The sequence below is a fragment of the Leptinotarsa decemlineata genome, unplaced genomic scaffold (genome assembly GCF_025532065.1).
Source record: "Leptinotarsa decemlineata unplaced genomic scaffold, Ldec_3_MD MMD2_tig00000035_RagTag_RagTag, whole genome shotgun sequence".
NCBI lineage: Eukaryota > Metazoa > Arthropoda > Insecta > Coleoptera > Chrysomelidae > Leptinotarsa > Leptinotarsa decemlineata.
In genome coordinates, this window is record NW_027412540.1 from 16,903,412 (window position 1) to 16,930,011 (window position 26,600).

General features: G+C 33.3%; 1 protein-coding gene across 1 annotated transcript in view; it reads left to right on the top strand.

Moving 5' to 3' along the window:
- The first annotated feature begins 2,562 nt into the window (after positions 1 to 2,562).
- LOC111515812 (calpain-A) overlaps positions 2,563 to 26,600 on the top strand; it is a 91,590-nt gene continuing 67,552 nt past the window's right edge. Inside the window, exon 1 of the mRNA XM_023172031.2 lies at positions 2,563 to 2,713. The gene's annotated coding sequence lies outside the window, so the exon portion shown is untranslated. The remainder of the gene's footprint in view (positions 2,714 to 26,600) is intronic.

Genomic DNA, 26,600 nt, shown 5'->3' on the forward strand with positions numbered 1-26,600 from the left:
TATCCTTGTTGCAGTGACAAATACGAATTGATATTCTGCAACAATAATGGTGCGTCAAAATGTAATAAACTGTTGGATTGACACAGTAATAGTGCGCCCGACTCACGACCAGATATTTTGTTGGGATGACTTCACAACATTAACTGGCTGACACAAACTGCCCATTGCCATGAAGTTGGCTCCGGGACTTACTAACACCATTGACATCGAAAGAAATGTAATAACTGCCAATATTCTTACATTCACATCAAAATGAAATATTCATTTGATCATTATTCCACAAGTAGGAATTGTCCTCTCTGTACATATCGCACTGAAACTGATGATTATGACTGAAGAACCTGAAATTCTAAATATTGAATATAACTCTATATCTGATTATGTAAGTGAATTGTATATATTAATGCTCTGTTGATCAAAAATTAAAAAAGATTGTGAATTATTTTTTGAATTATTTTTTTTTTATTTATTCTACCATTTTTCAGTATAATGTTGTGTGGTGTGTTGTAACATCATGAAATGCTGCATTTCATTGGTTTGGACATCCAGTGTCTAATATAAATTGCTGTGAAATCCCTTAAAGAATCTGTAAAAAATTAAGAAGGTCAGCTGAAAAATAACAATTATATCAAGCAAAAAAACTGAAATTACAATGAAATAAAATACAAGCAACAACCAAAAAAATCGAAAAATTAAACTACTAACACGAAATGAAAATTAAAAAATTATTAGCAAGAAATGAAAATTAAAAATTCTAAACCAAGTTACTTCACGACGTTTCGATTGTTGGTGTCCACAATCGTCTTCGGGTGATAACTGGACTTATTCCTCAGAGATCTGACTACTTATAGGTCATTCGGGTGCTTTCACCTATCTCCTCTCCTCTCTACGCTTCATCGGTTTCCATATGTTGCGTATCTCTACGCTAGCTTGGATAAATGCGTTGTTGGACAACATATATGCGGCTTCTTGGAATTTTCTCCTTAACCAGTGTTTTCCTTCTTGTGGATGATTTCAGCTTGAGCCTACTTGATGTTATGTTGATGAGTCCAAACATGCTCTGCTATTCCTGATTTGCTGATTTCTCCTCGCTGTGTGTGTTTCTTGAGCTCGGCAATGCGAACTTTCAATGGCCTCTTAGTTTCATCAATGTATGATTCTTCGCACTCGTAGGGTATCCGGTAAATGCAATTCTTGGAATCGCAGTCCGCATTTGGTGAAAGGGGCTTTATCTAGAAGACAGCAAGAGCTCCACAAGGGAGAGAAGCCGCCACAACTTGTACTTCCCAACATCAGAAAATTGTTGGAAAGGATGAGAAGGATTGGGTCCAAGTATAACATCAGAACCTGTTTCAGATCTTGGAACACGTATCCGTAGCAGCCTCACGAAAATCAGGCAATGCAGTTTTTGAATCATTGTTTTCAAAATGCTATTTTTCTTCAATAATCTCTAAAATCTCAATAGGTATGGTGTTTTTCAAAATATAATATTAAAGTGTACCTCTTGTAGTACAAAAAACGTCAAAGTTACAATGCGGTTCTTTTTTTTATCCCAGTGAACTAGAGAAATTTTCAAATCCTTCCACCTTATTTTATTATGAAGTACCTAGTTATTTTGGAAAAATATCACTTTATATCGACATTTTCGAGATGAAAGGAGGATGATATCATAGTGCCACTGCATCGAATTTGAAGGAAATATCTCCTACGCCACCATTTTGAAAGGAAATTGTAACTTATTCAATATTTAATTGGTCTAAAAATATATATAGGGTTCTGTTTGAAATTATGAACTGAAACCCTTTGTTGCATGTTTATTTTACTTGAATTAGTTGCTTTAGATTTTTTGTATTTCTCGCCGTTTTTATTTGTTTTTATATTGTATGTCGTACATGTATTCGTTCACTTTTAAATATTATTAATAATTCAGTGGTTGATTAGAAACGCTGTGGATTGTTTACAGATTTAACGAAAATAGTTCAGAAAGGTAGACCGTTCTCAATACTTTTGGCTGTATGGTTAGTTGCCTATATATCAAGAATATTTATCCTTAAAAAAATGTACTTTGATTTCAAATCCTGATTGTCTTTTAAAATATTTACCTTAATTTCAAATCCTCCGGAATTTTTGTACGTATAGGTGTGAAAGCTGCATTTCTATTACATTTTCTTCTTGAAAATATTGCTTCTCTTTAGCGATGGGACTCAACAGTCAAAACCTCGATTTAGGTACTGAACAACTATTTTTTGTACTTTTTACGGATTTTATCTACTTGCAAAAATTATTACTAATGATTTATAGTGTTCTCCTCTTGAATTGAATAACAATCTAAAGTAATCCGGCTACCAATGGAAATTTGGGTATTATCTTTCTTTTTATATTTTCATGTTAATATATTCAAAACAATAAAAAATACGGACTATACCACTTACCGAAATTCGCATTGCATAGGTATTTCAAATTTCTAGTGATCACTAATTCTGAATACGAACCTGTAACACGAAAGTAGACGATATTATCCGTGTGATGATACGAAATCCGAACTTACCATGTCATTGGAAATGACAAAGTAAAGTTGGTTTCCTGAATTTTATTTAATACAGTTCTTAAAGTCACAAGTTGCCGAATATGTTTTGTTAAAAAGTGTTGAGTGATATTAATTTTGTGATTTTACAGTGTTAAATCAACTATCTGCTGATAACTTGTAGGTTAGGTGAGTGAAATTGTTTTTTTTCTCCAATTATGTCTTGAGCAGCAATGACATTGTTTATATTTTGTTTATATCCAGTAAATAAACGATGTTGTTACGGAACCTGAGATACCGACCTGTTTTGCGTTTAATTAATTAATTTTTCACGTTTTTTATTATGATACATCTGGGGGCCTAACCTCAATTTTAACGATTTGTTTCTTCCTAATTATACGAGAACATGCAAAGGAGTTAACTAGGAACACAGCCTTTCAATTAACTTGATTATTATTGTCATAATATATATATATCACAATTTGTGATATATATTATTATTTTCTACTGCTTGCTTATACTTACTATACCTAACTACATATTTCAAATTTTGTAATGATGTCGATAAAGAACAAAGGTTTTTAAAAATTATTTCTCATAATTTCAACTTTTTGTTTTCTTTGTTTCCAACAAGTATTTGCTATTGGAATGTAGATACTTTACACAACAAAAATAACATAAATGGCAGATTCCTGAAGCTACTTCCTATTTTTAGACAATTTTCTATGAACCTTGCCTTTTAGAAGCTCACCGTTTGTATTCATGATGTTCATTAGTTCTTTCTATCTTACGAAAATATTTCTATCATTTTGTTAAATATTTGTATGAATGACATCATGGTATGGTGACGTCGTGTTGCATCAATGGTACTCTAATTAGCATGGTACAATTGAATAGACATTCTTCTCCAGCTAATCATTGTATTGCCATTACCATATTCTTTTACTTGAAATAATAGTAACAAATTCTCAGAATTATGTTTCACACAGTGTCTCTCCTAGAATAGTCATGACCAGATTAATGGGTAGGTTCTTTTTGACTCTTTACTTCTGTTACACTATATCTCAATAATATTTGCCTGAAGTTTCTTATTACTTTGTAAGAAATGAAGACAAGAATGAAGATATACATCTAGAAATCATGACCTGCCATTCAAAAAGCATTATCTTCCTTTCCTAACCGCCTTCAACAATCATTTAAGTACCTACCAAGGGTTTAATATTCCGTTATTGCACAATATGTATTATTTTGAAAAAAATATTCAAATTCAATTTGATTTTAACATTTCTAGTTTTTTATAGTTGGCTTGCTTAAAGTCATTGCTAAGGAAATGCTGTATTTATTTTTTTGGAGAAACAAATTTTGCTAGCAGCCAAAGTGCAGGATTTTGGTCTGGCATTAGGTATTTTACAGAAATTTGATACCCAGGGGTTTATGAATAATGTTAGGTAGATATTTAATTAATATATACATTAATTCCAGTAATCAAGGCAAATCAAACACTGCTTTTTTGAATATGCCTGCGCGGGCAATAAAGTGTACATTATGTCGGCAATGGTTGCATTAGCGCGAGCTCAAACCGTGGAAATATTGCGCAACATTACAGAGAGTATCCAAAATGATTGCCATAGGATCGTGGTAGCTCTGGAAATGCGATGTGGACAACAGTATACTTGGAGCAAGTATACGAGACAACAAACGCCGATCTCCAAGCCCAACAAGAATTTCTACAGCAGATTGGAAAACCTACATGCCTTCATTGATGGCTAAAATGACACGGAGTATTATAGTATTATCAGCTGCTATGTAGTTCGAAGCTGCTGTTTTAAAAGGAGTGAAAGCGAAATTGGGAAAAGGTGTCTTTCAGTAAAGTCAACATTGCAGTCAATAAACTTCGAGAGATAGTCTTCAAATTGATCCCAACAATGAAAAAAAGAAATAGAAAAACGTTGCTAGAAGTGTGGAGAACCGGTATACCTGCAAATTTAATATCGGAAAAAACAGATATCACACACTGGAGAAAAGTGAAGAACTCAGATCGGGGCAGTATGTAAAAACATAGGATTTTACAGCCGGAGTCACTATTAGAGAAAACAAACCAGTTGCTTTCCACGCAGATGACGATCGTTTTGATTCCGGAGTAAAGTGATGGACCCTTGTTTCATCCATTGTCACATATCGACGCAAACATTCCGGTTCATTATGTTTAAACATGGCCAAATACTACTCAGAATTATCAAGACGTTTTTGTTTTTGGTCAACAGTGACCTCGCACGGCACCCACTTCGAACAGAGCTTTCTCATAGTCAAATGCTCATGCAATATAAAGCCAACACGTTCTTTTGATATTTCTACAATGTCAGTTAACTCACGCAACTTCACTTTTCGATCATTCATTCATTTTTTCTGGTGTTAGTGTCTCATTTGGACGTGGACTGAGTTCTGCATCATCGGTCGGTCTATAACCAAGTTTGGAGTCAGCAAACCAACATTCAATTGTTGTTTCTGTTGGAGCGGACTCCTTATTGCACTTTTCAAGCTATTGCTTCGCTTGAACGGTATTTTTTCCCATCAAGAAGCAGATTTTTGTTTCAGTCACATTATTATTATTATTACATTGTCGGAATTTTTGAGAATTATTATTCCAATATCGATTTTCAAGATTCCCTTCTTCGGGATCAAAATGAAGTCATTATGTTCCTCAATGTAGGCTACTAAAAGGGAATCTTTGATGGTCGTTTGACCTATTCACATTACTTGAGAAAGTACTAGAATTTTCAAAAGTATGGGCTTTGTTTGCCCCGTTTCTATTTCGAATAACAACGTATGTCATGTCGACAATGTTTGGCGAACGGAAAAAACCATTTTAAAACCCTTTTTTAGTTGCCATAATATACGATCCAATTCTGACAAAAAATATCGGCCTAGGTTACTTTGTTGTTGAATATCATCGAACATATTGAACCTCGAATAAACGCCCAGAAGACCCACACAAAATATAAGTACATTGACTTCGGATAAACAAGATTTTAGAGTGCGTTACTCGTGTCTATGTCACTGTTTGTATTTATTATTTCCCCAATTCGAATGAGTCAGTTCATCAAACTATGACGTGGCAAGTAAAACCTTTGTTTTGTCGGAGGAAGTGAAGTGGCCACACTAATTCCACTTTCACCTGTCTCTGAAAGCAGGTTCAAGAAGGGCAATCGGTGAAACATTGTTTGTGATAACTTTCAGGTTAATAGTCCAGTCATTATAGTAAGTTCACCTCGGAATTCGAGATACCCAGCTGTAAGTCTGTAAATACTTGTATATTGACACCCTAAAAGTTGTCTCAGAACCTACATATGGTAGGGTGTAAGCAACTATTAAATTTCAAGGTCAAAGGTCACAAAAATCGGTTTTTTGCGCTTTTCTTGGAAATATCTCATTTCCTATGGGTTTTTTGCTATTTGTATTTATTATCAATATTGTAGAATACAAAATTCTCTACAAATTTTGTTTGCAAAATTTTTTTATACGGTGAACCGTTTTCGAGATAGAGGGCGGAGACCACGCGGTCACAGCATCACTTCAGGTCAACCGGTGCCTCTGGTCGAAAACGCGCCATATATAGTTGATGAACTATCGATAAATCAATGATTATAAATATTTGTCAATTTTTATTAAGTATTATATTATATTTTATCATTTTTTTCCTAACTTATCCACTTTTTATTCAGTATTAATTTATTTAACAACACTTACCTGCCCATGTAATTGCAGAATTGTTAATGAAAATATAGGAATTATATTTGAATTTTAACCTAATTAATATTTATAACTTCTTACATGATGAAAAAAAAACAAATAAATTATGAATTAATCTTTTTATTAAAAAATATCATTGAATACATTTATTTTTATTGAAAGTAAAGAAATGGAATAAAGGGTATAAAAACTACAATTTATAATTTTAATCATCTTCTTCCTCTTCATCGTCGTCTTCTGGCTGCTGGTATATTTCAAACTGGTCTTCATTATCGTCTTCAACGACATTTGTCTCAAGTTCTTCCATGATTTCGGGGTCAAAGGTTCCATCTTCGTTAATGTCGCTCTGATATGGGAGAGCATTGAGACAAGCTTGCCCATTACATTGGCCACAAGCTAAAGAACATTGCAAGCCCGCTTTCCTGCATCCGCATCGCGAACCACAACCACTCTTGCAGTTGCAGAAAATTGTATTTAGCAAATCTTCTGGAGCAGGTGGTAAAATTGTCATGATAGGCTCCAGAAAATCGTTTCGCATTGCCCAACCCCATACCTGGGGTTCCAAATCATGTCCTAACCAAGTTTGAACTTGATAATATACACGGTTGAAATGTTGATGAGCAGCTGCACTTGTTGATGGAATATTTGAAAGCTGCACAGGTTTATTAAGTTTTGTAGACTTGACGTAATGCATATAACGAAGATGATCGAGACTTTTCACAGATTTCGGAGCATTCGGAAGAATTTTAAAATTTACAGATTTTAAAGAGGCACTACATTATTTTCTATTTAAAATGTCATTAGTGTAAATGGGAATGTAATTATATTATGATTTAAGTTGTTCTCTTAATTATTTTTTAATTTTAGTAAACGGTTATCAGTATTATTGAATAGATATAGATTTAATGCATGAAGAAAATGATAAAATATAATATAATAGTTAATAAAAACTGACAAATATTTATAATCATTGATTTATCGATAGTTCATCAACTATATATGGCGCGTTTTCGACCGGAGGCACCGGTTGACCTGAAGTGATGCTGTGACCGCGCGCTCTCCGCCCTCTATCTCGAAAACGGTTCACCGTATAAAAAAATTTTTTAAACAAAATTTGTATAATATTGATCTGTTGTTGACACGTAGTGGTTCAACAACAGATTAAAAAGCGGACAAATTAATTTGCAGGTAGTGGTTCCACTAGTTAATTACCGAAAAATCAATTAGGATAATCATCATTTAACAAACAAAGTCTACATCGTACCAAAAAACTTTAGGTATACAAACAACTAACCCTTGTCTTTAGATTCAGTATCAGTTTGCTTCTCCTGAAGATGCTAACTTTGTTAGCGAAACGCGCGTCGAGTGCAAAAATATCAGTTTGGTGTTAGGGTAATTGATCCCTAGAAAAACTTTTCAAAAATCGGTTTGCAAAACCATTCTTTGTTTACTCACTCGAATTGACTGCCGTGTTGCTCGGTGGTTCAAACCCTAGTCTGAACGATCGATCTTCACTTGCTATCGTCCAACCCGTGTTAGGAAGCACACGTTAAAAGGTAAGACCTCGTTAATCCTTAGCTCGCGCAAGTTTCGACTTCTGAGGGTTGTTGTTCGTAGGGGCGCGACAGCTGGTTAACGGAAAAACAGATTTTAAACAGATTTTTTTTAAACTCACTACCTCACCTAACCCCACGAATACACGGCAGTGATAAAGAAATTTTGTGAAACAGACAAAAAATTAGTATTCAGCCAGTCCAACTAGCCGAGCCTTCATTCCTCAACTACATTTGATAGCACGTTTACTAACCATCTGGGCGACTAGGGGCCACAGGCAAGAAATGTTTATGACTGTACTCTTATTTTTATTGCCGTTCCAATTGGGAATGGATAGACTATACACGCATTTATCCTAACAACTAACTGAGGTGCATATCTTCAATATTTCAATTCCAAATTTGTTGAATTTTTAAAAGCTTGTCAATTTAACAATAATCTAAGTAGCCAGATTATTGAAACTCATCTCACCTTAGGAATTCTGGTGACCAGAATACTCCCGCCCATGTTGTTACAGATATTGTTATTATTTCAAATCTGATTGGAAATTATCTAATCTAAAAGCCATAAATGTGACTTCTCAGAATATTCTTTGTTTATTTTGAAGTATCATTTATTGCTAAGATTTATTTACCTATTTGGGAAATATTTAATTATTGATGAATCATAATAGGGTTCCAGTTATATGCTGCTAAAATGAGATATAATTAATTTTCATAAAGGAACCCCACTCTTAAGAAAAGTAGCCTTTGAAAAATTTTTCATAAATATTGAATTTTGAATACAAAACAAGCTATTATTGCAGAAATGCAATAATAGTCTTCTCTACAAGCGTTTCACCAACTAAGTTTGCGTCTCCAAGAGATGAAGAAAACCTTTTATTGAATAACACAACACAATATAACGTAACTCTTCAACTGAATCACTGAACTTCCAATTTGTTTTTCTTTCCCTCAAGTTTTATCGCATCCCTTCGGATGCTGTCGTTTTTTCAATTACCTAGAAACTGTGGAAAAATGTTAACAATATTTCATATAAAATATGTTAAACTTTTGAGAGATATCAACAAATATTATCCCCTATCAAAAATATGATCCTCCTTCCTGAAGACAGCGAAAGGTAGAACTGAAATCCAAATGACAACTGCTCCCACACAACACTCTTCTTGTCTTCTCAACTTTTTATTATATGGTTATACTAGCGAGCCGATTCGGCTCCGCACGGGTGCAATGCTGATACTAATATGAATTCACCCACAGGAAATTTAAGGGTACGGAGAAACAGTGATGAAAAGATGATTTCTTTTATAGACGCGCCCTCCCTCCCTCCCCGGCTGTCTTCCCGATTGGGAAATTTTAACATCCTTTTTTTATTGCGCATTTAAAATAGCAAATGAACCTACATGCAAAATTTCAGCCTCTGAAAATGTACTGGTATGGAGAAACAGTGATGAAAAGGAACTTTATTTTATAAACGCACCTTTTCCCTCCGCGGGACACATCTATAACATAAAACCATCCTACATAGAAAAATTCAGCCTCCAAAAATACAGCGTTTGGAGAAACAATGATGAAAAGGTAATTTTCATATGTAAACCAACCATTTTTTATCCTTAGGCAGGTGGCTTAGTTGGAATATTTAAAAATCCTTTCTTATTGCACATTTACAACATAAAACAACATACATGAAACGAACTTACATACATACATATAGCGGTACAGAGAAACAGTGATGAAAATGAAATTTTCATATGTAAACGCGCCCCTTTTATCCCCACGGCGGGGCGCCCGCAGTTGGAATATATAAAAATCATTTCTTAGTGCGCATCTAAGACCTAAGAAGTACCTATATATTAAATTTTAGCTACATAGTATTTACCAGAGGTGTTTTCTGACATTTAATCGTATTCAAGCGTGTATCCAAAAACGATTCGTAGTGACGTCATTGATAATAAGATTCGTCAGAATGAAATGATTCAATTTGTGTCAGATATCAAATTTAATAATGAAAACAAACTTTTCAATTTTCTTTAACGTCAATTATAATCGGATTTGTGCAAGTAACATTTTTCCAGCTTTATTTTGTACATCCTTACAAAGTATTTGAGGAAAAGTTTACAGCACTTTATAAACTATAACGATTAAAATAAAGCACAAACTGACAACTGATGTAACATAATGTCAAATTCCGTTTCAAAACCAACCTCACGCTAGCAGGGCCGTAGCGAAAAGAAAAACCAGGGGGGAGCGAATCCAAATTTTCACAACTCCACCAGCAAAATAAGAGCCGAGGGATTAGTTATTACTATAATATAATAATTTTCTTACTTAGCTATCCAAAGATTGGCTGAATGCTAATGCCCGTTAGGGTATACACAAACAAAAATAAATTTTGGTAATTATAAAAATAATAGTGGGAATTATTCTACTTTGGACCAAGGTCCTTGGTCTTCCACCATATCCACCGTGTTTAGGAATATTCAGTACAAATGAAAGGAAACTACACTTAAATAATATTGTGCTTATTGTTTTCTACTATTATTTTTTCTATCTTCACGGCCCGAAATTTTCCAACTTTTCCAAGTCGAAAAACCAGCGAACAGTTGGGAATTTTGTAAAATTGTCACTACAACATTTGTGGACTGTTCTCTTACTCGGGAGAAAATATTTTTTGAAGTTTTCAAACAACTCAGAATTTCAAAGTATGGGATCTCCAAATTATGCATGTTGGGAAATCCCAACCTTCTCCTGGTTCTTTCCCTTTTTTTATTACCTCTCCCTTTCTTTTCTCTCATTTTTATTTTTTTTAATTTTTGTTCAATTTTTTACCATTATTTTTTTCTATCTTCACGGCCCAAAATTTCCCAACTTTTTCCCAAGTCGAAAAAGCAAGGGGGAGGTTCCCCCATCCCCCCCCATGGCGCCTGCCCTGCACGCTAGTTTTGAATGATGATGAATACGTTTCAAATCATAGTTGGTGTGACGTCATCGTTTCAACGCCAGAATGAATGTATTTGAATCACAGACAAATACGTTTTGAATACATGAGCGCCAGAAAACGCCTCAGTACGGAGAAACAGAGATGAATGAGTGTTGAGTGACTTTCACATTCATAAGTATAGATTAAAGTGAATTAATATTGTATTCTGAAACCTGAATCGAAATACTGCCTAATTTAAACGAAATATTTGTTGTTAGATATGTACAGTTTCATTTACTAATAAAGTCAGCTATCATATATGGAATTGAATCATTTCTTTTAGAATAAATGTTTGAAAATGAAAGGAATAATAATGAATCACTACGAAAAATACTTTTAAAATCATTCTGAACACTCATATATTAGTCACCGGAGCCACACTATTCGCAGAAATAGGAAGGATATATAAATATTTTCATAATTACACTGTAACGTTATGCACCAAAAACAAACTAAACATAATATCCAAGAAATATGTTGTTAATCTTGAAGCAATAATCCCAGGGCCGGCTCTACTAACTGCAAATGCGACTGCTCCGTGGGACCAAATTTTTAGTGGCAAAATTTTCGTGTCTTGCATGTTCTGACACTATGCGTTTTCAACGGAACTTTATATGGTAATTTAGTGATGCCACAAAATGGACCATACCTTTCCTCAACTCATATCTCTACATATTCTACATTCTCCAATTCTAACATCGCAATAGTATTTCACGTTCAACAGAACTTTTTCATACTTCTGTCACATTCAGAACTGATTTTCAGTATATAAAAACCAATTATAATAGGCTGTACTTCAGAAAGTAATGAAATCATCGGAATTAATTTTATTTTGAAATATATTGCACCCCTACGAACGACAACCCTCGGAAGTGGAAACTATTCTGACGACTTCAAAATTCGAATGATTGCTCTGAGGCGAGTAAAACAAATGTCCATTTAAATAACAATTGTGTTGTTCGCAATTTTTGATAGCTGACGAAAATGTTGTTAACTCAATCTCTATTTTTTCTGCATTCATCAAAGGTGAATAAAAACAACTTTTTATTTTAAGACACGAGTTTATATAAAATGGCTAGATATTTGACATTCAGGAGTAATCATACTATTACGTTTACCTCGTGGGTTTGACAATAATCGAATACACTGTACAATTAAACTCAATTTCATTTCGCTGCTACACTAACTGAAACTTCAAATGGCTATCTGTGTGTTGGTAGTGTTTATATATGGTAATGGAAGTTTCTCGAAACCGATAGGGAAGTCGCTAGAAGTCTCTCGAAGCGACGCGACATCTAGAACAAGTGAATCGCAAGTCGAGTTGAGCGCGATCTTGGCCGAGACACAATCGATTTTTAAGGTGATGATTTACAACAATACTCACTATCTGCCGCATACTGTATATTTAGTCGATTAGAGGAAACAATACGCCACTAAGATTAATACAGATTGTTACAGGACTGACTTTCCGATGTGCTGACGCAAAAGCAGAAAATGATCTCATAGAGAAATATAAATGAAAACATTCACATTAAAATATTTTCACTGATATTTTCAACCTCATGAACTCATCATTTCATCACATTCTTTAAAAATAGAGCACGTCCTTATTTCTACAAACAATTCAATTATCACTATTCAGGGCGTAATTACTCATATAATCAAATCATTTCATCGTGAGACAAGGATTGCCTGATTATATTGTTTAGAAATTATCGTCACAGTTGACTGCTGAGGTGAGTAATACAAATGTTCATTGACATAAAACACGTATATGTTTGTGTGTCCATCTACGAACAGCAACGGCATTAGTCGAAACTTGTGCGAGCTAAGGATTAAAGAGGTTTTACATGTTAACGTGAAATTTCTATCACAGCCGAGTATATTCCATCGAGAGTCCGCTCAGCAACCTGACATATCAACTGATTTTCGATACATTTCAAAATGTTTTTCGGTACTCGTTTTGTTTCAAGTTTTCTTCATATTTTTTGTTGATTTTGCAAAGTCAGTTTATTTCTGAAAGTGTTTATGAAAAAGAAATAAAATACGATATAACATCTTGAGCATTTTATTTGTCAATATCGTTCGGCCTCCGTCGACTCTAGAAGTTGGTATTGAAGTTTTTCTACTTCTGAATATGTCATATGGGTGACTGTTGAGAAACCTCATTACTGAACGACAATCAGTTCCAGCTCCAGTTGAAAAATCAAGGTAATCTTCTCAGAGACTCTGTACTCGTAGATTGTCAAATGTGAATGAAATCAAGCAAGACATTTGACATAACAGAACTATTCTTTGTAAGTTTCTTCAAATAAAGCTAATATTACATTGAGTTTATTCATTTTCAAAAACTCATTCATCTAGAAGACTCAAGCCGAAAAACACATTCGCAATAAATCGTTATAGGATTGTTATACTCACATAATGAATAATGTTGTAAATCATGCCAAAAGAAAACAACACCGGCCGCCACTGGTAGCCATAATCCAATTGTGACGTAACTAAGAGCGCGTGAATGTTCGATGTTCACTGCCGTTCTGGATGTAGCGAGAATAATGCTACCGGCTTCGATGGAATTCAGAGGAATGTTCCAGCGCCTTCGATTGCCAAATCTAAGCGCCATCCACTCGTCCATCGAGACAGTCAAGTGGAAGTTACAGTGTGGTACGCGGAGCTATCTAGTAAGGTGATAGACATTCGAATATTAATTGAAGTTTAAGTTGAAGTTAAGTTGAATTTTCTTCGTTATTTTCCAATTTGAAAATTCGTATTGATATAGTTTCCAGTTTTATAATTTTACTCATGGATCCACTTAATTTCCTCATTTGACCTATTTATTGAACAAACAATTATTTATATTCAAAATCAACAATGATACATGACAAATAGGCAAACAATTCACAAAGCAACATTATATCCCAGACAACAGGGGAAATGATATAATAATAATAATAATATAATAATGTTCATTATCGCATACACTGATATACATTACATAGAATGCTATCAAAAATAAACAAGATAATCACAGAAGCCATAGAAATCTATATCTTGTTCATGATAAGGATACATTATAATTAACTGTATAAAATACTTAATCTAACATTGAAAAATAATGAATGATCAATTAATCAATAACCTTATTAACAGAGACAGTAGTTTCAGACAGAATACATAGTTATTTTTGTCTGCTCAACAAATGCTTAAGTTAAATTGCAGTTTGAAATAGTTTGATTAATAAAATCAGAAAAAACGGGTCTTTTGGTATTCAAAATGAATTTCTTTACTTCTCTCTTAAACATGTGAGAACTGTTGATATTTTTTATTTTTCTAGTAATATTTGGGATAAGCGTGGTCCGAGATATGTTGCATTTCTTTGTCCTATAGTTTTGCCATATCGTGGTGCATTTAAAGAGTTTCCCTTTTTCCTAGTATTGTAGGAGTGAATGATTGGTTCTATTTTGATGTTTCCTTTTGTTACATTACTGAATATGCTCATACAATAAAGTTGTCGAATATCACATACTCGTTTATTTAAATAAGGCAGCAGTTGGATGAGTTTTTTTTTTTATTAAATATAATCTTAAGTATCCATTTTTGTATGACATTTAGATTCCTAAAATAACAATCATTCACTCCTCCCCAACCTCCCCCAAATCATATAATAGAACACAAAAGCCCTAAATTATGTAGAATATTCAATTAAATTTCAGTAATATTCATTATACTTGTAATGAAGGTAAATAACAACATGAGTATTATCCAAAACTAAAAAGTTGCCAAGCAAATTTCAGGATTTTCCAAGGCCTCTATCAGTTTTTGAAAACTGTTTCGGTATATTACAGTTTTTATGCCAGTTTTTATACAGTTTTATGGCAGTTTTTATACAGTTTTATGGCATATTTTTTGTATATCAAGTGGCCGTCGCTTTTTTTTCACAATAATACTAGTATTTTTCGTTCGTTATTGTTTTAAGTTCATTAAAAAAATTATTAAAATACAAACTCCTTCAGAAGAACTGCAAAAAGAAATAACTATGTTGAAACTTATCATTATTAAGGACAAAGAAGAAATAATAAAAGAAAAAATCGATGAAAAATTAAATCCTGGAAAAGAGTCAAAGTGAAAATATACAATATAAATATTTGAACGAAATTAATGAAAAATTCAATCGAAAAATTCAATTTCATCTGATAGAGTGGATCAGGAAAACGCATTTTTCTTTAGAGAAAAGTAATATATAAGTACAATTTGGTTGGTTTCCAAAATTCTGAGGCCAACAAAATATCTATGAAATAGAATTAATGCCTGTAAGGTTGAATCAAGAACGAGCATGTTGACTTGTTCTTTCACAGTGCCAGTTCCAGGCACTGGTGATTTATCTGGTGAAAAGACAATTCCGCATTTGGAATACACTATGAATGAACGTTATTCTACGATCTTTGTTTTTTGGCTCTACTGCCTGCATTTCAAATTATATAAAAAAGAGAAATCTTTAGTTTTTTCATTGATTATTGTAGCCACTATTATAACAAATTTAGTTATGTATCACAATACAGGTCCGTATTTACAAAAAAAGGCCTGTGTTATTATTTCGACCGTAAAATTTTGCCAACTTTAAAAAATTTCCACTTTGTGGTTGTCCGATTTGCCTCCTAGAACCGGTCCTGTGAACAACTATTTGTTACGAATGGACCTGCAAAACTTGTATTTGATGGTGTCTAGAGAATATTGTTATGTAATTTAGCCATATACAGTGGTCGTTATAGGTATTGACATTGACGATGACTACTATTTAGTCTTGTTTAGTGAATAACGTTGTAAGGTAATTAAAATAATATTTGTGTGATATCTGCTTACAGTATTATGTACAGTACCTATACTTGATACTTCCGCAACTTGGATGAATCACATGCGAATGTTCGCATGTGATTTTTTATCGTGTTTCATTTTTATTCTTCTTTTCGGTTTGATGCAGTGTATTAAAGAGAAATATATTTTCGTAAAAAAAGGTGGTATATTAAAAACAAAAAAATAAGTGTTTTTTATTTCAAAATATAGGGTTCACCTAATTCGATATAAACACGACTTTATTATATTGTCGCGTTAGAAATGGCATGAAGTAAACTTCTATGTACAGGATGAGACAACGAACGGAAATAAATTTTGTAGAATTGAAGCCTTACTAAATCCCCTAAAGTTAAGAACTAGGCTCGATATTAGATCTGATCTTTTTTAGAGTGCAAAATTACATTACATGAACATATATTTTGTTGGATATTTTTTTTATTGTTTGCAGTAGCGTTCATGAATACCAACTTATTAAGCATTCAACTTACCCTTTACAAATCTTCATTCTCTATTATAAAGAGTTGAGGGAGAATTATGGAAACGAGCTGGAACACTCATTTTTTATTTGCAACAATTTGTCTAAATAACGATTTTTATGTATCTATATAGCTTGGAAATTGACGAAAGTTCCATACAAACTTTCATCCACCCTATTATAAGGGGTTGACGGGTGATTTGGAAATGTTTTGGAATCTTTTTTTTGATAAATTGTCTAAGCGAAGTGAGAATTGACGAATGGTGAATACAAACTTTCACCTGCTTATTTTAAGAGACGGGGAAAAATACAGATCTTTTTTTATTTTTCCTTTCGTAATCCTAGCCTACATATCCCATTTGAGCTTTCTATAACTTTGGAAAGTATCCTCATTATTATTATGACCATCAGTGAATGAGAGACGAAATCTGACGTAATAAATAAAATCTAAAGTACCTATGATAGGTATACATATTCGAAACTTGGTATGTTTAATTAGTGCTCTATTGATATCATATCCTGAGAATATTGAATTTTTAGCGTTATCTGGATTGAAATTATGTGGGATAAAAAATACTTCAAAACTTTTTGAGAAAAGTTAGGTACTGGCTACTCGTACTGGCTAAGTCACTACCGGGCTCCAGACCCAATAACTTGTGCGTCTCGTGACGCCCGACAGAAGTGATAACTTAAACTAATCGAAGATGAACTACTTAATATTGAAATTGTTTAACTTGAGAAAAGCTAAGTTTCTTAGTCAAATGTTACGTATATAAATGATAATGTAAGGAAAAATTATTTATTAATAAAATCTTTTATTGTTTTTTGTGTATGTACATATATTATAGCTACCATAAGCCAATTGTTACTTTTGTAAGATCAGGTAATGATACTTATAATGTACATACACAAAATTAGTATCATCATGTTTAAGCCACGTTTCACATAATAAAAGAATATTACGTGCTTGTTGGTTAGAATTTTATAATACTGTCAACAGTATATGTCTGACGCACACTAAACACTGACGAGAGAGGTGGAGCCTGCCTTCCGCTGACGTATGCGTGAGAAGAAGGGAAGCCAGACGAACTGGCGCTGTTACGCGTTAGGTAACAAAGCGGTTTACCATCACATAGGAAGTTATCACTTCAAAAAGCAAAAAAAGAAACGATGTATTTGGGGATATACATGTTTTGTTTCTTCAGAGGCCTTTAAAGGCACTTCCGTTAAAAATCCACGCAAATTCTTCATATGATTTTGAATCATCCCCTTAAAAAAATAACGCTGGCCGCCGCTGGTCATCATAAATCATTTGTGAAGTGGCCAAGATCGCGCTCTACTTGACGAACGCTCGCGGCCGATCTACAGGCTTCGATAGACTTCTGAGGAATTCTGTACCGGTTTCGGTGGAAGGTCATCTTCGTGTCATTCAGGCTTGGAGTCCAGCTCCCTTACCCTTTCGGCTGAATTTTGATCTCGAGGAGGACCAATGGGTTCATAACTGAGGGGAACCGGTTTCGGTGTAGTTCGTTTGCCGTATATAAGCGCGACTCATAGCAAGAAGTGAAGTTTTGTGGACAGTGCGGTACAGACCGGTAGACATTTTGAAAATAGTTGAAGTTTTAATTAAATTGTTTGGTTGTATTATTAACCAAATAAAGGAGTTTGATTATTGAACAGTGTAGTCAATTATAATTAAACCTACTGGAAATCGTAATAATATATTGTCTGATGTCATTTTCTTCATTTGACGAACTGCACGACAAACTAGAAGAACTAAATTTTTCGACTCTAAAAGATCTTCACTTTATTGGGTGCCTATTTTTGTATTGCACAATCAAGAACAAGAACAGAAAAAACGGAAACGTCTTCAGAGACAACTTCATGAAGACTTCCGTTTAGTCAGTGGATCTGACATCAACCGATGATCTGTATCAGCCACGGGCTCAACCGACACCCGTGCATTTTTGATCGGATGACCGATGGATGATACGCGAATATATGAACGACACATTTAGAACAATGGCTCATTCTCCTTTGTGAAACATGTCTTGGAAATGAAGTCAAGAATTTCTACTGATAATAAATTATTCTCCACAGCTATGTATAGTCTATAACATGAAGTCAATCCGAATAGCTAAATAAAAGACTGATAAATTCACCAATTAATACCATATAAAACCTTCCACATAAAAATAATGATTATACAAAAAAAAATATACCACGCCGCCTATGCCAAACATGCCGACGTTCGGTAACTATTTAGTTTTTAATTTAGAGATGCGCCGAATAGTGGTTTCACCGTATAATAGAATACCGAATACTATTCGGTTTAACCTTTAGCGAACCGGATATTTGGCCGAATTATTCGGTTTAAATATTAATTTGAGGTTTAAAATTGAATGTTTATATAAGTTTCAAAAAGAAATGTGGATTTCTGTTGAAGTTCTCTTGGTGTTTGTGTATTTCTATGGCTTCTAAATAAATTCTTGTTGAATGATTATTCGACGTTGCTAGCAACGGAAGAGAGAACATATCTACCAAAGATCTGGCACACGCCAAAACGAAGCCAAGTCAATTATAAAAAGTGCGCGAAAAATCAGCACTATAAATGACACGACAGAAATGAGAGCTTCAGTTTCAATTGACACGTCAAAAAGAGTAGGTACTTAGACGACGCCAGTGAAGATGACTACCGCAGTTGCAGTCGAAACATTTGGAGATTATAACCAAAGAAGACCACGGCAAAATCCGGAAACGAATTAAAGCATTGAACCCAACAGTAACTTCTTTGCACGATCTACAAATCATTGTATTGCTTCCTTCCTTTCTGTATCAAGATGGAGAAGTAGAAAGCCAAAACCTTTCCCAAAAATTAATCACTTTTAAAATTATACTCTTTCAATTTTTGTCTATTAGTTCTATACCGTGTCGTGTCGTCTAGAAAATAGAAATAGTTGAACCGAATATATTCGGAACCAAAACCGAATGACTCGGCCAAATACAAATAGTGAAAACGATGCCCAATACCGAATACCAAACGAATATTCGGCCGGAAAATCAAATAGAAAAGAAAAATACTCTTAGTAATGAAATGCCAAAATATATCCCAGATTGTATTTCCTCTTGAAGCAGATGTAAATAAAACGTCTTGATACTTTGTCATTGAACTTAAAAATACTGTAGTTTCCAGCATGTGTTGGAGGCTGAAAACATGTGTTATTTTTAACCAGCGGAGCGGTTCCTTGTTTTGAGATTTCAGAGTGAATCAGTTTTCCTTCAAAACTTTGTGGATCAGGAAGTGTGATGTTTTCGGTTCGGAATTTCCTACAACTCATCGAACTATAAACATGAAATTTTGTGTTTCTATCAAATCTTTATTGGGCAAATTATCTTTTTCATACAGTATCAGTGGATTAGCCAAAATAATCAAGATCAAAGTTAATATTTTGATTTTGTGTAAAAATTTAGAACATTTATGAAAATTATATTCACAAAAGATTCATAATTTGAGCCAGTGGGGGTAGGTAATGAAAAAATATTTTTTCAATCGATTCTTTCTCATATTATAAATGTTTGGATAACATTGAAAGGGACATATTTTTTGTAGTGATTAGTTTTTGGAAAAGAAAGGTTTTAGCTTTCTACTTCTCCATCTTCATTAAAAAAATGTAAAGAATCAATTTTGGAATTGATTGCAAGATTGATTTCTTCCGAAGTTTCTCCCATTTTTTTGTAAAAGATGAAGCAAAATTGGCTTAACAAATTTTGATGAAATTTGTCGTACTTGTAGTGTACAATCTGGATTAATATATAGAATAAGTTTTATTATGGATCTCGCATCAGCATCGTAAAACTTGAAAAATGTGTCTTACCTGTACTTGTACATTTTTTCAGCGAATGGTTATGAACATACGATTACTATGCCATCGAGCTAGGACACAATCCAACTGGAATATTCTGTGACCTAAGTCGAGCTTTTGACTGCGTAATACATAAACAACTACTTGATAAACTTTATCAAATTGGAATTAGAGGAAAATCCCACGATTGGTTCAGTTCTTTTCTTGAAGGAAGAACCCAGAGAGTAAAAATTAGCCTCACTAGTGCAAATAAAAAACTCACATATTTCTCATCTCCACAAGAAAATAATATTGGTGTACCTCAAGGCTCTGTCTTGGCTCCTATACTTTTTATCATCTATATAAATGAACTCCCAATAGTTTTACGGGAAGCGTTCACTTGCTTATATGCTGACGACGCTACTCTACTCCTCTCAGATAAATCAAAATTAGAACTCCAAAATAAAATATCTAACACCACTGATGTCCTACACGGTTGGTTAAGTAAAAACTCGCTATATCTCAATCCTTCCAAAACAAACTACATGACATTCCATACCAGTCAAAACCTCAATTTGCCTGCCTTGAACCTGAACCTATGCGGTATCTCTATCGAACCCTGTACCACTATTAAATTCTTGGGCATTTCTCTTGACAACGACCTTACTTTTAAAACACACTGCAAAAGTCTCACCGGCTCACTGAACTCTAGATGCTATCAAATCAGAATGTTAAAAAATGTATTGAACACTGAAGGTCTACTATTATTTTATTATGCTCAAATTCAATCCAGAATTAGTTATGCAATCAGTATCTGGGGTACATCTCCAGCCGCTAAAGATATATTTATTGCACAAAAACGAATAATTCGTTGCATAACAAATGCACCGAAGCTGCAGTCATGTCGAAATCTCTTCAAGAAATTCGGTATTCTTTCTTTTTACGGTCTCTATATTTTGGAAGTCTTAACATATATTCATAAAAAGAAAAACACGTTTCTCACAAGTACTGACTTTCATAGTTACAACACCAGGAGAAGAAACGAGCTCCGCCTACCAAAGTCACGTCTAAACCTCTGTCACAATCTACCTGATATAATGGGATTGAGACTATATAACGTCCTCCCCAATGAATTGAAGTTAATAAATCAGGCACACATTTTTAGGAAAAAAACTAAAGACTTCTTACTTCATATTACACCGTACGATCTGAATGAGTATTTTGAATATTGTCGCAATTGCTAGTGCTAACTTTTGTCATGTCTTTAAATATACTGTGCGGTCCGCTAGCATTTACATATTTTATTCACTTGTATACATATATTTATTTTATGCTAGTATTTAGTTTTCTTATGTCTTCAAATGTACTGTGCTGTCCGCTAGCATTTATTTATTTTATTTTATTCACTTATATGTGTATGTGTATGTATGTGTATATATGTGTATATGTATATATGTGTGTGTATGTATATATATATATATATATATATATATGTATATATATATGTATGTATGTGTGTATATATGTGTATGTGTGTATATATATGTGTATGTGTGTTTATATATATATATATATATATATATATATATATATATATATATATATATCCAACTATCAATAGAGCTTCCGTACATTTACAATTTTCTATCAATCAGGCGTCCGGTTTCAATGAGGCGTCCATATATGGACGCCGAATTGTTTCACCATGCCAGGCAGTTCAGAGGTTCCCTATCTTCCATCTGACAAAATTTCAGATGGGCGCCTATTTATCAATTTCATTGTCAAAATTATATGTATTGGCGTATATTCTAGTTGAGTCTTTTTTATTTTGGTGGCGCTCGGGAGGTACGCGTATACTTGTGCCGTATATTTTTCATACATGTGAGCGATTATGAGGCGTCCATATAACTGACAACAATGCAATAGTTTTTGCGAGAGGGAAGTCTCAATGATTTGTTAGAAATATCGTTGATTTGGTATGTTTGTAGGTCGGCGCCGGTTTCATACACAGGGTGACAATTTGAAAACTTACAAGGTCTATCTCTGAGCAACCAAATAAAATATAAGAAATCGCTGAAAACAACTTTCATAATACAAAGGGAGAAACAAATGATGTGATGACTAACTTGTTTTTTCTCTCACACCCTTGCCCCCAGCCACCACAATTTCATATTTTTGAAAGGCAACCACCTACTTGTGATACATTATCTGAAAGCTCTTAAGATATGCTCTTCAATGGTACTCTTCAAAGCTACATTCGATGCAGTAAGTTTTGGTTCATCAAATAAAAGAATTCATTCAGAATAAATTTTATTTTCTATTATTAATTTAGTAAATTTTCAAAAACATGATTTTTACCATCGTAGCATTAATATTAAGACTTGAATATTTTACGCCTCTTCTATTTTTTTTTATTCGTCTCGATAATAGATAGGGATAGATAGGGAAGGAGAGTGGCACCTTGTTTTAGAGGTCTTTCGAATACCTTTACTACTCTGTCAACAGAAAATTTTTGTGACGATTAGTTTTCGAGATAATTTGAAGTTTTAAAAGTATTTGCATTGAGTTCAACTCTTTTTAAAATAAATCAAATTGTTTTTAAGGTGCAAGTTACGTTCAGAACTCTCATAAAAAAAATAAATTTTTGCTTTTTATGACAACCTGCTAATACGTGTCCATTTGATGTCGAATTATTTGTTTATTACGAGGAGATTTCTCCGGGGGATGGGGTTGGTTACCACCATTACATTTTAGGTAAATTGAGTGGCACCTACTTATGAAGGTTGAATTGCCTCTTCAAGAAGTTGTTAATAAGAATCACCGGTTGAATTTCCATCAATGAAAAATGAACCTATAATATGATTGCCTAATATTCCGGCCCAGATATTCAACTTTTGGGGATGTTGGGTATGTATTTCTGCGTATTGTCTTGGGTTTTCATCCGACCAATAACGGCAATTGTAACGGTTCACGCAACCATTTGAATAAAATGAGCTTTCGTCCGAATAACAGATGTTATAAAGCAGTTCGGGATTTTGCATTAATATTTCACTCATGCCCTCACAAAACTCCTGTCTTCGGTCAAAATCATCCTCATTGAGTTCACGAACAAGTTTAATTTTGTAAGGATGGTATTTGTGGTTTTTAAGGATTCTCCATGCGATCATATGGCTTATTCCTGCCATTGCGGATAAACCTCTGGTACTTAACCTGGGATTGGCGATGACTTGACCAAACACTACAATCGCATTATCGTCATTCACTACCCTTCTCTGAACATCACTTTTTTCATTTAAAACCGAACCTGTCTCCCTGAATTTTGTGACCAAATCCAGAACGTGATTTCTGCTTAGGTGTTTACCAGGTTTTTGCTCGTTAAATAAAATTGATGTTTTATTAGCATTTTGGTCGTTGCCAAAAAATGAAGCAATAACTGAAACCCTTTCGGCAGTAGTGAAAGAAATGTTTAAACAAATAACAATACACGACCCGTTTCAACAAAACAATCGAACGTTGTTATTTAACAAAAAATTGATAAGAAGAACTGCTTAAAATTTTTTTTATTTAGGCATACAAGTTACCGAGTGGTCTGTCTAATGTATTATCAACATGGCAATTTTAACTTCAAATTATCTCGAAAACTAATCGTTACAAAAATTTTCTTTTAACAGAGTTGTGAAGGTATTCGAAAGACCTTTAAAACAAGGTGCCACTCGACCTACTTTCCCCATCTAAATAAAGGTCGTCGGACGCACCTCTCTGAGGGGGTGCGTACTACAAAAAATCTGATTAGTCTGAAAGGTGTCCCCCTTCAATTAGAAATCGACGTGTCCGAGCTTTTTTGAAAATCTTACTTTTTATATTCAAAAACGGCTCTGTTAGGTTTTCGTTGTTACACACTGTATATAGAAGAAAATGTAAATGGCGAAATGTATGATCACATGCTAGAAAGATCTATCGAACCTCGGATAGTTCATGAATTAGAGAATCACAGAGACATACACGGCAATTTATCTTTGAAAGAAAATGTATTACATTTTCAACAGAATGGGGAACCTTATTATTTTGTAGTTCCAGTTATTCAATGGTTAGATAATAATTATGCTGATCAATGTATTGGAAGAAGAGATTCTACTGAATGGCCTCTCACATCCCTGGACCTATCTCCTCTAGATTTTTTCCTCTGGGCCACTTACTTAAAATAGGTTGTTTTAAAGACGACGCAATCTGATTCAATAAAGCCACTGAAGGAAAGAATAATCCAAGAATGCTGAGCTATTTTCAGAGAAACATTTGCCAATGTTTCGGAATGACTTTCGGAAATGAAAATTGCGAAAGTTATAAACAATTTAGTGAAAAATAAAAAATGGGTCCAGTTTTTTGGAAATATCTCAAAAACTAATTGGAATTTTCAAAATCGAAAAAAAAAAATTCGAAAAGAGGAAGAAATTTTCTATCAAAAAGTCCTGACTCCCGGAACTGTAGGACCAATATTTATAATTTTCCCGGAGCTCTGAAAATGAGCTCGAAATCGGGTGTTTAGCCGCGCGTAGGCCGTGCCTGTTTGGGCTAAGCTTTACAAAAGAGTGTTTACCATATAAAATATATGAACCAAGGAATGAAAAAATTCAGTCATATAGTCAAAAGATAAATGAACAATAATTTGTCGGTAAAAATTTTTTTTTGCAATTATTCGATTCATTATGCTATTGTTAATTAACAATTTTTTATCACTCGATTATCATTATTGCAAATGTAATATTTTCACACTTTAAACTAAAAGTGTGAAATTTTTTCCTTTCGTAGAGTTATGATTATAACGGTTAGGAATAGATTCATTTTCGAAATATTGAAAAATTATTATTTTTCAATTATTTATTAACAATTTACTGCATTTTTTAATGAAAAAGTTTAATAAATAATCGAAAAAATTTTTTTATTCATCATTATTACTGATATGTTTTTTTTAAATCAGAAGCTACATAAAAATATTTTTTTTATTTCATCACTTATTGTTTAAAACTTTGTTATAAATTCGATAAAAAATGGAGTGAATAAAAAAATGCATGGTTTTTTTCATTCATCAATTGCAACTGGAACAAAAATGAAATGAAAACATTCATTTGTTTATAACAAATTGTTTATTCAATACACAATGGAGAATTTTAAAAATTAAATTGTTTTTGTTCCGAATTAAAAACAAGATGAATAATTATTTTAAAAAATTGGTTTCTTAATATTATTAATTGGTGGTAAAAAAATTGTTACTCAACAAATGCGTTTTTTTGCATTGTAAAAATTTCTTCAAGAGACAATTGAAAAAAATCATGATTTTTATCAAAAATTAAGATCCAAAAAAAATTCAATCATGTTATAAACAATGCATTTGTTTATAATAAATTTTTAAACAATGAGTGATAAAAATTTTAAAGAAATATGTTCATCTAACTTCTGATTTGTTGATGATCGAGCGATAGAAAATTGTTAATTAACAATAGCGTAATAAATCGAATAACTGCAATAAACATTTTTTACCGACAGATTATTGTTCATTTATCATTTGAGTATATGCCTGAATTCTTTCATTCCTCAATTTATATATTTTAAATGCTGAAATTTTTTTTAGTAAAAATGGCCCAAACAGGCACGGCTCACGCGCGGCCAGACAGCCGATTTCGAGCTCATTTTCAGGGCTTCGGGAAAATTATATATATTGGTCCTACAGTTCCGGGAGTTGAAACTTTTTTATAGGAAATTTCTTCCTATTTTCGAATTTTCGATTTTGAAAATCTCAATTAGTTTTAGAAATATTTTCAAAAAATTAAATCCATTCTTTATTATTCTCTAAATTGTTTATAACTTTTGCTATTTTCATTTTCGGAAGTCGTCCGTTTTCAAAAACTTTCTAGACGCTATTCCGAATCGAATGACACCTCAACCATAATTTTCGGAGACTGCTGAAGAAAGTTCGGAAAAAAGCACTTCTTGATCAGATTAGTCAAGTTCAAACATAGCTTAACAATCTTTCAACAGCTACAGATTGGGGATGAGAAAAAACAGAGACTCTGTTTTTGCCCATGAAAACACCATAATCATTGGCAGGTTTAGAATTACTGAAACTAGTTCATTGTAGTTGCATAGTAGGTATCTAACTGCAGTAAAACTTAAAGCAGTAGAAAAACAGTGATGAGTGCATCCGATGTTGTTGGGATGATGACAATTTCAACTTCGAGTACGGCATGATTGTTGATCAACAAAATACTAACCATCCAGTATATCGAAAACTGATTCAGGCATTCTACGTATCAAACTCAGATACTAACTCTGACGGTTAAGAATGCGTTAATAATAAATTGTTTTGGTAATAAATGATAAAATTAATTATGAAAAATGTTTCTGTCAATTTGTAGAGAAATGTCAATTATGATTTTCAAAATAGAAAACATTCTCCGAATAATCATTTGAACATTCGAGATATATAAAAAAACGTTCATAAACAATTAAAAATCGTATTTTTTTCTGAATATCATATTATGAAGATAAAAATTTTTTGAATTCCCATACGGTCATACACAATTTATAAACAAATTGCGCTAAAACAGTTTGTTCAACTTACCGAATGTCT